The sequence below is a fragment of the Schistocerca nitens genome, chromosome 12, assembly GCF_023898315.1.
Source record: "Schistocerca nitens isolate TAMUIC-IGC-003100 chromosome 12, iqSchNite1.1, whole genome shotgun sequence".
Classification (NCBI taxonomy): domain Eukaryota; kingdom Metazoa; phylum Arthropoda; class Insecta; order Orthoptera; family Acrididae; genus Schistocerca; species Schistocerca nitens.
The window spans coordinates 138,415,291-138,424,808 of record NC_064625.1 but is presented as its reverse complement, the minus strand read 5'-3'; positions in this window follow the sequence as shown (position 1 = coordinate 138,424,808).

Here is a 9,518-nt window from a genome sequence, read left to right as displayed (position 1 = left end):
ATAGCTCTGTATTTTAACAGTTTGTAATTTCTATACTATGGGTGTCTTTATATAGGGATACCCACATCAGTAGCTGAAGTTGATAACACGTACTAGTATGGTGGCGCTCCACTCAGAGATGAGCCACTTCGAATCCTTGTGCTGGAAAATTTTCAGTTGCAATATTTACACAGCAAGGGGAGGAGAGATTGTAGCATAAAGTAACAGGTGTCCAGGGAGTAAGGACAAACTTGAATTTTGCACCATTTTGTCATATGACAGATGGCAGCCATGGCTTTTTCATGTTTGTTATCTGTGACCCTTCCCATCAGTAGCCTGATAGCTTTGGTGCGGTGAGCATTGTTGTTTGATGATTATTTTTGTCATGGAGCAGATGACAGCTGAGCAACATATCCAAGTGATAAAAATTTATCACAAAAACAGTAAAAGTCCCACGGAAACCATTGTGAATTAAGTGTGACATTTGGACGTAATGATGCTACAACCAATTCACCAGTTCAAAAGTTGGTCCAGAACTTTGAGACCGCACGTTCTGTTTCTAACATTAAGAAAACAGGACAATCGCTTTCTGTTTGAACACAAGAAAACATTGCTGTCGTGCGTGACAACGTGATCGTAAGCCCCAGAAAATCGGTTCGCCAACGAGCTCAACAATTTAATTTATCATCAAGTTCACTGCATGAAATCCGTTCAAAAGACCTGAAAATGCATGTGTACAAGATTCAGCTTACACATGAGTTGAATCCTCCAGATCATGGAACGAGACATCGATCTGCTCAGTGGGTCTTCACTTGAATAGTGGAGAACGAGAACTTCACAAAAAGAATAATTTTCTCAGATGAGGTGCACTTCCACCTCAGTGGATACATCAGAAAGCGGAACTGCAGACTTTGTTGGTCACAAAAACCTGCAAGTGACTGTGGAAGATGAGATGCATCCACAATGCATGACTGTGTGGTGTGGTTTCTGGGCAAGGTGAGCCGTCGGCCCATACTTTTTTGAAAACGATAGAGAGCTACTGTCACTGCAAATGGCGACCTTTACCAGAACATACTTTCTGATTGGTTTTCCCTCTTATTGATGAAAATAAAGATTTTTGGTTTCAGCCATATGGTGCAACATGTCACACAGCCTGTGAAATGATTGCTCTGTTGAATAAAAAGTTCCCTCAAAAAATTATCTCTTTGTGTGGCAATCAGGAATGGTCTGCCAGAACATGCAATTTTACGCCCTGTAACTTTTTTTGTGGTGATTTAAGGAATCAAAAGTGTATGTGAACAAACCCCAAACAATACACCAATTGAAGGAGGAAATTAAAAGAATTAAGTTTCCTTTAATTTACGTCTATGGTCACAAACTTTTTGTTAACAGATTACCGGTTTCTGTCTTTAATGACCATCATCATATCTGCAGCAAAAATGGGAAAAAACATAAATACACTCGCAGATTGTCTACAGATTAAAAACAATACATAGACCATAATGAAAAGTATTACTGACAATATATACATTTGTGTGCTTTAAGTATGAAGAGACATACCTGTTTCATAAAAACAAGTCATAATGTACTGCAGGCATAGTGGCATTGTCAAATGTTAAGGAAGCAGCACCAGGTACTAGGTTAAATTATCAATAAACTAACAAAAACAAATAAAACATAAACTAAAACGGAAGTATGATAAGTTTGATGGCTCTGGAGTATACAGAATTGACTGCAGTAACTGAGACAAATATTATATTGGTCAAACAGGCTGCATGTTAAATTAAGGTTTAAAGAACATTCACAGCTATGAAACAAAATGGCTTTGGGACAGCGTTTATCTGATACTTGTCATTCCATATGGAGCATTGAGAACTGTATGCGTATGAGTGGGAAAAGGCCATGCTCTTAATTTGTTAGAGGAGCTTGAAATTTATAAAGAAAAAAATAAAGAACCACCTAAACTGCTTAACTGGCAGAGTGGCTTTGAACCCAATGCCTACTTTGCTTTATTTGACAATGTTTTACTCTAATCATGCACGCCTCTGTTATAAATAGTGTGTTGATAATTTAACCTAGTATCACAAATTTACTTCATTTTCATACATTTTACGCATGACTCTAGTATGTTCTTGTTCCTTCTCTGTTCACCTCATAGACTGCATTAACCAGATAATGTGGGTCATCCACTGTTATGAAATTTTATCATTCTTTTCTTGCAACCGAGTGCCGCAGGGTAGGAGGGACCCTCCGCCGGTCACGTTCCTCCAACCACTTCCTGCCTGTGTGGAATTCTGGCGTTAGCGCTAACAGAGGGCGCTGATTATGTGCAGCACTATGTTTCCTTTCATTTGTGGCTCCTTTAGGAATTTATTTTATGGTTGTTTAATATTATCCCGTGCACTATCAAGCGTGTTTAATATTTATGTCGTTATCTAGAATATTGCCACTAGAGCGCATGTCAACCACTGTTTCTTAACTCTTCTTCTTTTCAACAATCTTACTTTTGTCTTGTTCTTCTTTTTATTGATTTTTATTACTGTAATGCCTTTTATACGTTATAAGCTCATTACAGACTTCAACTATTGTATCCCCCTTTATTTTCGCTGTTTCAATTAATTATTGAAAACTACTGTTTTCCAACATTAGCGACATCTGGTGAACTTACAACACAAACATCTTGTGGCTACTGTACGGCAGCTTGTTTTAAACAGTAGTGCTACTGACGACATGACTCATGCATGTGATGTTATTTATATATATCTGACGATGCTGGAGCTGATTCCGCATTTAACGATGCCACTATGGCTGCAGTACATTATGACTTTGTTTTTATGAAACAGGTATGCCTCTTCATACTTAAAGCACACAAATGTATGTTTTGTCAGTACTACTTTTCATTATGGTCTATGTATTGTTTTTAAGCTGTAGACAATCTGTGAGTGTATTTATGTTTTTTTCCCATTTTTGCTGCAGATCTGATGATGGTCATTAAAGACCAAAACCGGTAATCTGTTAACAAAAAGTTTGTGACCATAGACGTAAATTAAAGGAAGCTTATTGCATATAGGGGTCACTGTTCTTTCACGACAATGTCGCAGCTTGTGAAATTAAAAGAATTATTAACGAAATCTCACCTGATGTTTGTGAATGCGCTGTTGAGAACTTTGATGAACACATTGCTCATTGCCACATGACCTTGGGTGGTCATATTGATATAATTTTTCATACATAGATGAGAGAAGCTACTTTATGTGTTTGTAAAAAACATTACATTTTCAATAAGTTTTGTATGTTCTATAGCAGTATAATATTCAGTGATCCATTCATTGGATGGGAAAGTTAGGATTGGCAGCAACCTTGGTACTCTTTGAGAGCAGTAGGCTGTGTGCTAGCATGGGCTTTCACCCTCTCACTTCTCTTACCATCATCCAACACAAACATGTCACTACACCACACACACAACCATTACAGTCACCTACACTTACCAGATACACTTACGCACACAACTCTCATACTTTGCAAAGGAAAGGTACCAGTGTGTATGACGGATAGGAAAAAACCTTTCAAATTAGGCAGCTGAGCTTGTTCTTCAGTGTCTCCCAGTCATTTACACCTAAAAATGTACAATCAACTGCCTCCAGAAGTGAAATCCCTGCCACCTGAATTATTTCAGAAAAAAATTGCTCAGGACTTGAAACAACATCCACTATATTCATTGGAAGAGTTTTTCAACAGCAGTTCTACTGAATGGACAAAATAATAAATATTGTTATGTTTTATATATAATTTTCCCTAAATTTAATCTTCTTCTTATGTTAACTACACATTTAATTTTGTGTTTTACTTAAAGTACATATTTTGCCAAAATGAAACTTTGTGTGTGTGACATTTTGCTTTATGGTATTTTCATTTGCTGCTATGAAGTTTTACTTTCCTGTTTAGTTATATTTCATTCCCGCTATGTTCTATGTGTTTTTGTGCACTGCATAAATATTTTCTTTTATTTGTAATATAAATTTTGTATATGGTGTTGTATAAATGTTAGTTGATAAACATTGTATTTGTGACGCAGTCTGTCCAGCCATGGCTGGTAAATGACGAAGATATAGTAAAGTAAAGTATGACTTTGTTATATAAGCATTTCTTAAGCAGCCTGCAGTTGGTCTTCACCATTTATAGTGACAAGTCTTAGCTCCATAGTCAGTGTGCATAGTTACTGTGTTAGTCTCTGCCGCTTGTGAATTTGTGAGACGAATCACAGTTTGTGTAGCTTGCAGATCTGTGTTTGGAAACCTATGTTAATGCATTATGAGCAAGTTGATCATTGTGACAGTTTAGAATCAATAAATGTCAAGAGACTGAAAAAGAAAGTTCGACAGTGTTATGTACATTTATTTAATAACTGTTTACAACATCCGGTAATCATCAGAGGAGGACTGATGATGATGAACTTCCATGAGACTTCGGAGAGACCCAAAAATCAGGTCAGTAATGCTAAAGTCCACCTCTGTGTCAAATCAGCAACAGCACACCTCACAAAACACATTCTAGAATCATTAGATAAAGGGAACTACGCAACAGGCATATTTCTTGATCTAACTAAAGCGTTTGATACAGTAGAGCACTACATATTGTTAAATAAGTTAGATGAAGGGGGAATAAGGGGACTTGTGAAAAAGTGGTTCCAGTCATATCTAAAAAATATAAGACAGATAACTGAAATCTCACATATTTCAAGTTGCTCGAACTATATTGTAAAGTATACTTCAGACGCAAATTATGTAAATATAGGTGTCCCACAGGGTAGTGTCCTTGGCCCAATACTATTCCTCATTTACATAAATGACTTCCCACAGAGCATCAAGCATGGACATGCACTGAAAGAAAAAGCTGAACAAACACTAAACAGTGTACATGAGTGGGCATCCAATAATAAACTAACACTAAATTAAAAAAAATAAAAAAAAAACAAATGCTGTTAACTTCTATGTCTGCAAAAAACCACACTATAACAACTTTAAGTTAAACAATGAAACTATAGGATGTGTAGACTACACAAAATTTCTTGGTACGCATGTTCACAGTCAGTTAAAATGGGAAGAACATATTAAAACACTTACTAACAGAATCGCAACAGCATGCTGTGCTCTTAGAATTCTGACTGCAGTGTGTGATACTACATGTGTCAGATCTGTATATTTTTCTAATATCCACTCTGTTAATACCTATGGAATAATATTTTGGGGAGTCAACAGTAAAAATATTCAAATAGTTTTTAAATTACAGAAAAGAGCAATTCGGATAATAACCAGGAGTGGCAGTAGGGCTCACTGCCTTGAACATTTCCGAAAGCTGGAAATCCTAACTGTCCCCTGTGAATACATTTTTCAAAGTATTATGTATGTAAAAAAAATATTGACTGCTATGTTAAAAATTCTTTAGTACACAGCTATGAAACTAGAAACCAATACAATCCGCATCTAGAGAGGAAAAATACAGTTAGAACTCAGCAGAGATTGTTGTACAATGCTGTTAAATTATGTAATAAATTACCCCAAAATATAAAAGATATTGACACAATTGGACAGTTCAAAACAAAACTATAAAAATTTTTATTAAATAAAAGTTATTACACAGTAGTGGACTATCTGAATTAAAACATGTAGCATAATTAAAGTAGCCTGCATTGTAATACATGAGGAAATAATTATAATGTGAAATCCAGAATTGCACAGTACTACAAGAAAATTACATAAGGATATAAAACTAATGTAAGATACTTTTAAAAAGTGTGTAAATATTAATTTTATGTGTATAAATTGTAGGTATATTGTATTGTACATGATTTTGCTGATGAAATCCACACAATGTAAATTGTTACATGGATTAATAAAGAAATCAATCAATCAATCAAACTTCTATTTTTACTAAGCCTTCTCACTTTCCAAACCATATAATTTTGAGTATAAACTTTGAGCTTTTGACAGCTGTCTCTGCACTACTGATTAGAAGTAAAACTACTGACTGCAAAGGTTGGCACATTGTTCCACAAATATAGAGGAGGTAGCAGCATCTGGAACTTTCTCAAATGATGCATCTGTGTGGAGTTGAAATGGGCAGCTTCTGGCAGCCTACAAAAGCAGAACATTGTGTTAGCACCAGAAGCCAGTAGTTTTAGTGCTGATGAAGTTGGTGGAGACAGCTTCTGAAAGCTCAAGGATTTTATATGAAATGATGTCGCTTGAAAAGCAAGAGGGCTTTACTTGTGCATGTCACAGAGAAAGACTCTGAAGACACAGAACTCATCTTTTGAATTTAAAGAATGTAGAGAAATGTCCTTGAAATTTAATTTTGGACTTCTTGTTAGTCAGGGTTGTCCTCATAAACTGCAGTAGTTTTCCATCAACTCCCATTTCTGTCAGTATGTTAAGAGCATGATGGACTCTTTGCCTTTGTAAAATCTAAAGTTGTAGATACATATCACCTTGTATGTGAGAAAAAGTACTACCACAGCTGTATTGAATTAGATTCAGTTTTCGTTACATAGGCCCAAAAAGGAGACGATTCTCGAGGGTGTGGAACATGTCAGACAGTGTAACATAAAACATTTGAATATAATACTTACTACCCTGGTCATTTGTCAGGAGATTGTTGAAATATGTGAATACAATGCGGTAAACTGGAACAGCTAATATTTACAGAATTACCGTGCTGTCAGAATGAAGCATTGTTATGCACTATTAATAAATTTATCACACACAAAATACCTAATCTTGACTGTTGTGACCAAGTGCTGTCAAAATTGAAATCTGACAGACATTTTTATGTAAGCTGGCTTAACAGGCTCTGTTAAGATATTCATCTATATAGTAGGAGGAGTTGCCTGTTGAAAAGTCTTTCAAACTCTGTTTAAACCGTACTTTAACTGATACCAAGTTTCTAATGGTTGCTGGCAATTTATTGAAAATGTGTGTTCCTGAATATTGGGCCCCATTTTGGATCAAAGTAAGTGATTCTAGGTCTTTAAGTAGATTGTTCTTATTCCTAGTATTAATACTATGTACTGAGCTATTGGTTGTAAATAGAGATGTATTACTTGCAACAATTTTTTTTAAGGGATAAATATATTGAGAAGCAGTGGTTAGAATACAAAGTTCCTTGAACAGGTTCCTACATGATGTTCTTTAATTTACACCGCAAATGATTCTTATCACACGCTTTTGCACCCTAAAAACTTTTGCTCGGGTTGATGAGTTGCCCCAGAATCTGATCCCATATTACATAATAGAATGAAAGTAAGCAAAGATGCAAGTTTTTTTATATGTATATCTCCTACATGTGACATCATTCTCACTGAAAATCCAGACTTGTTTAGGCACTTAAGCAATTCTGTGGTATGCCCTTCCCAACTGAATTTATTATTGATTTGTAATCCCAGAAATTTAACACTGTCAACCTCTTTGATCTGCATGCCTTCATATGTTATACACTTGCTGGAAGGAAATTTCTTACATGTTCTGAAGTGCAATTAGTGGGTCTTCTCAAAGTTTAATGACAGTGAATTATTTAATGGCAGTGAATCTTCTATCACACACTTAGTTTCAGCAGCACATTGCCGCCATCCTCTGATCCCACCACCGCCAAAAGAGTATATGACTTCCTTGGCACATTTTCTGTGGGACCTTTGCGACTAGTACATGTGGACTAGTAACAAGAATCCCACAGAAAATGCGCCAAGGAAGTCAAATACTCTTTTGGCAGTGGTGGGCCCTGAGCATGATGGTAAAGCGCCACAACAACTAGTTGTGTGATAGAAGAAAGACATTCTCAAGATACAGCTGTGGTTCTCATATGTAACATCAGCTAAAGTCCCTCGTCCATGCAATAAGATGGACATCCATAAATATCACCTTTTCCTCAGAATATAATATTCTTATTGTCTTATCTTTCTTACTGTTATATGTGAGGTGTCTGTTCTTTTGAACATGTGACACTGTCACGACTCTGCAGCTGATGTATACATGATGAAAGAGAAGTACTTACATCAACCACATGAGGCCACTGAAATAATTCAATGGTGACATGTGAAAATTTGTACCTGACTGGGAATCAAATCCGGAATTCCCACTTTACATGAGCGATTGCCTTAACTACTTCGTCTGTTCGAGCTTGCTACATATCTGACTCAAATTGCCAACTCAATGCACACTGCTTCTGTTGGGGCCCCTGTCAATTTTCCTCACTGCTTGCAGCATCTCGCACTATTCCCACAAGAGGTCAGTCCTAGGGTGCATCCACACTGAAGATATTGTGAAATGCCATAGAGGCAAGGGTATTACTATTGCATATATGGGGTCTGTTCTTTTGGACACTTTTCACTTGCTGCCATTGAATATTTCAATGCCTTCATGTGGTTGACGTCAGTATTTCTTTCCTCATGTATATATATACAGCTGCAGAATCATGAATGTGTGTCTGTTCTTTTGGACCTCTTGTGGGAATTGTGCAAGATGCTGTGAGCAATGGGGAGAATATTCAGGAGGCCCTACGCAAGTAGTGTGTAGCAAGTTGGGAATTTGGGTCGGACATGAATGTGCTCAGATAATTGAAGAGGTTAAGGTAACCATTCACGTAAACTGGGAAATCCAGGTTCGAGTCCTTGTTGGCACAAATTTTCACTTGTTGCCTTTGAATTATTTCAATGCTCTATGTGGCTGATGTCAGTATTCTTCTTTCATCTTATCTTTGTACTGACCAACTAGTATCATGTAACTTCAATTTTCTCTTCTTATTTTGTCATTCTATGTTTTTTGAATACTCCATCTTCACATTGTGTTGGCTTTTCTTTTCTTCCATCCCTATTGTTCATTATTCAGCCTTGATAACCTTATAAATTTAGCATTTCGGCTCAAAATTGTTCTTTCTGTTATTTCTTATTCTTTGATGATATTTCTTTCTAGATCCCTTCTTATTCCTGTAATCCATGCTGTTGTTGACTTCCTTTTCCATAAATACGCACATATTTGTTTTGCTAGCCTGTTACTATTCATTCAGTAGAGGTGCCTGAAGATGATTAATCTTTGCTTTGTCACTACTTTTGAAGTATTTTGTACATTTTGACAAATCTCCTCATTACTTCTCATTTTCCAGTCATCAGTAGTTTGTACTGCATTTATTTTTCCAGTAATCCATCTTTAAAGTATCTATATTTTGTTCATTGTTAATCATTCATGTGCAAACGATGATTCTGCTCTTATGACTGTGGTATTGTGTTTTAGCTTTGTTCTTCTAGATACACATTTCTTGTGGTAGATATGTCATTTCCCTTTCATGCAGCATCAAACTGGGTTGGGATTTTTGTGGTACTTATCCACTTCCCGCTGTCTTTCTGCCACTGGAATCAAGAGGAGCATCTGATACAAGTCATCAGCTTTGGGAAGTGACATAGGAAATGTGCAACAAATACCGTCATCAATATGATGAATATACGCGATACCAGTGAAGTTTTTTCAAGCAGTTTAAGTTGCATATCAGTC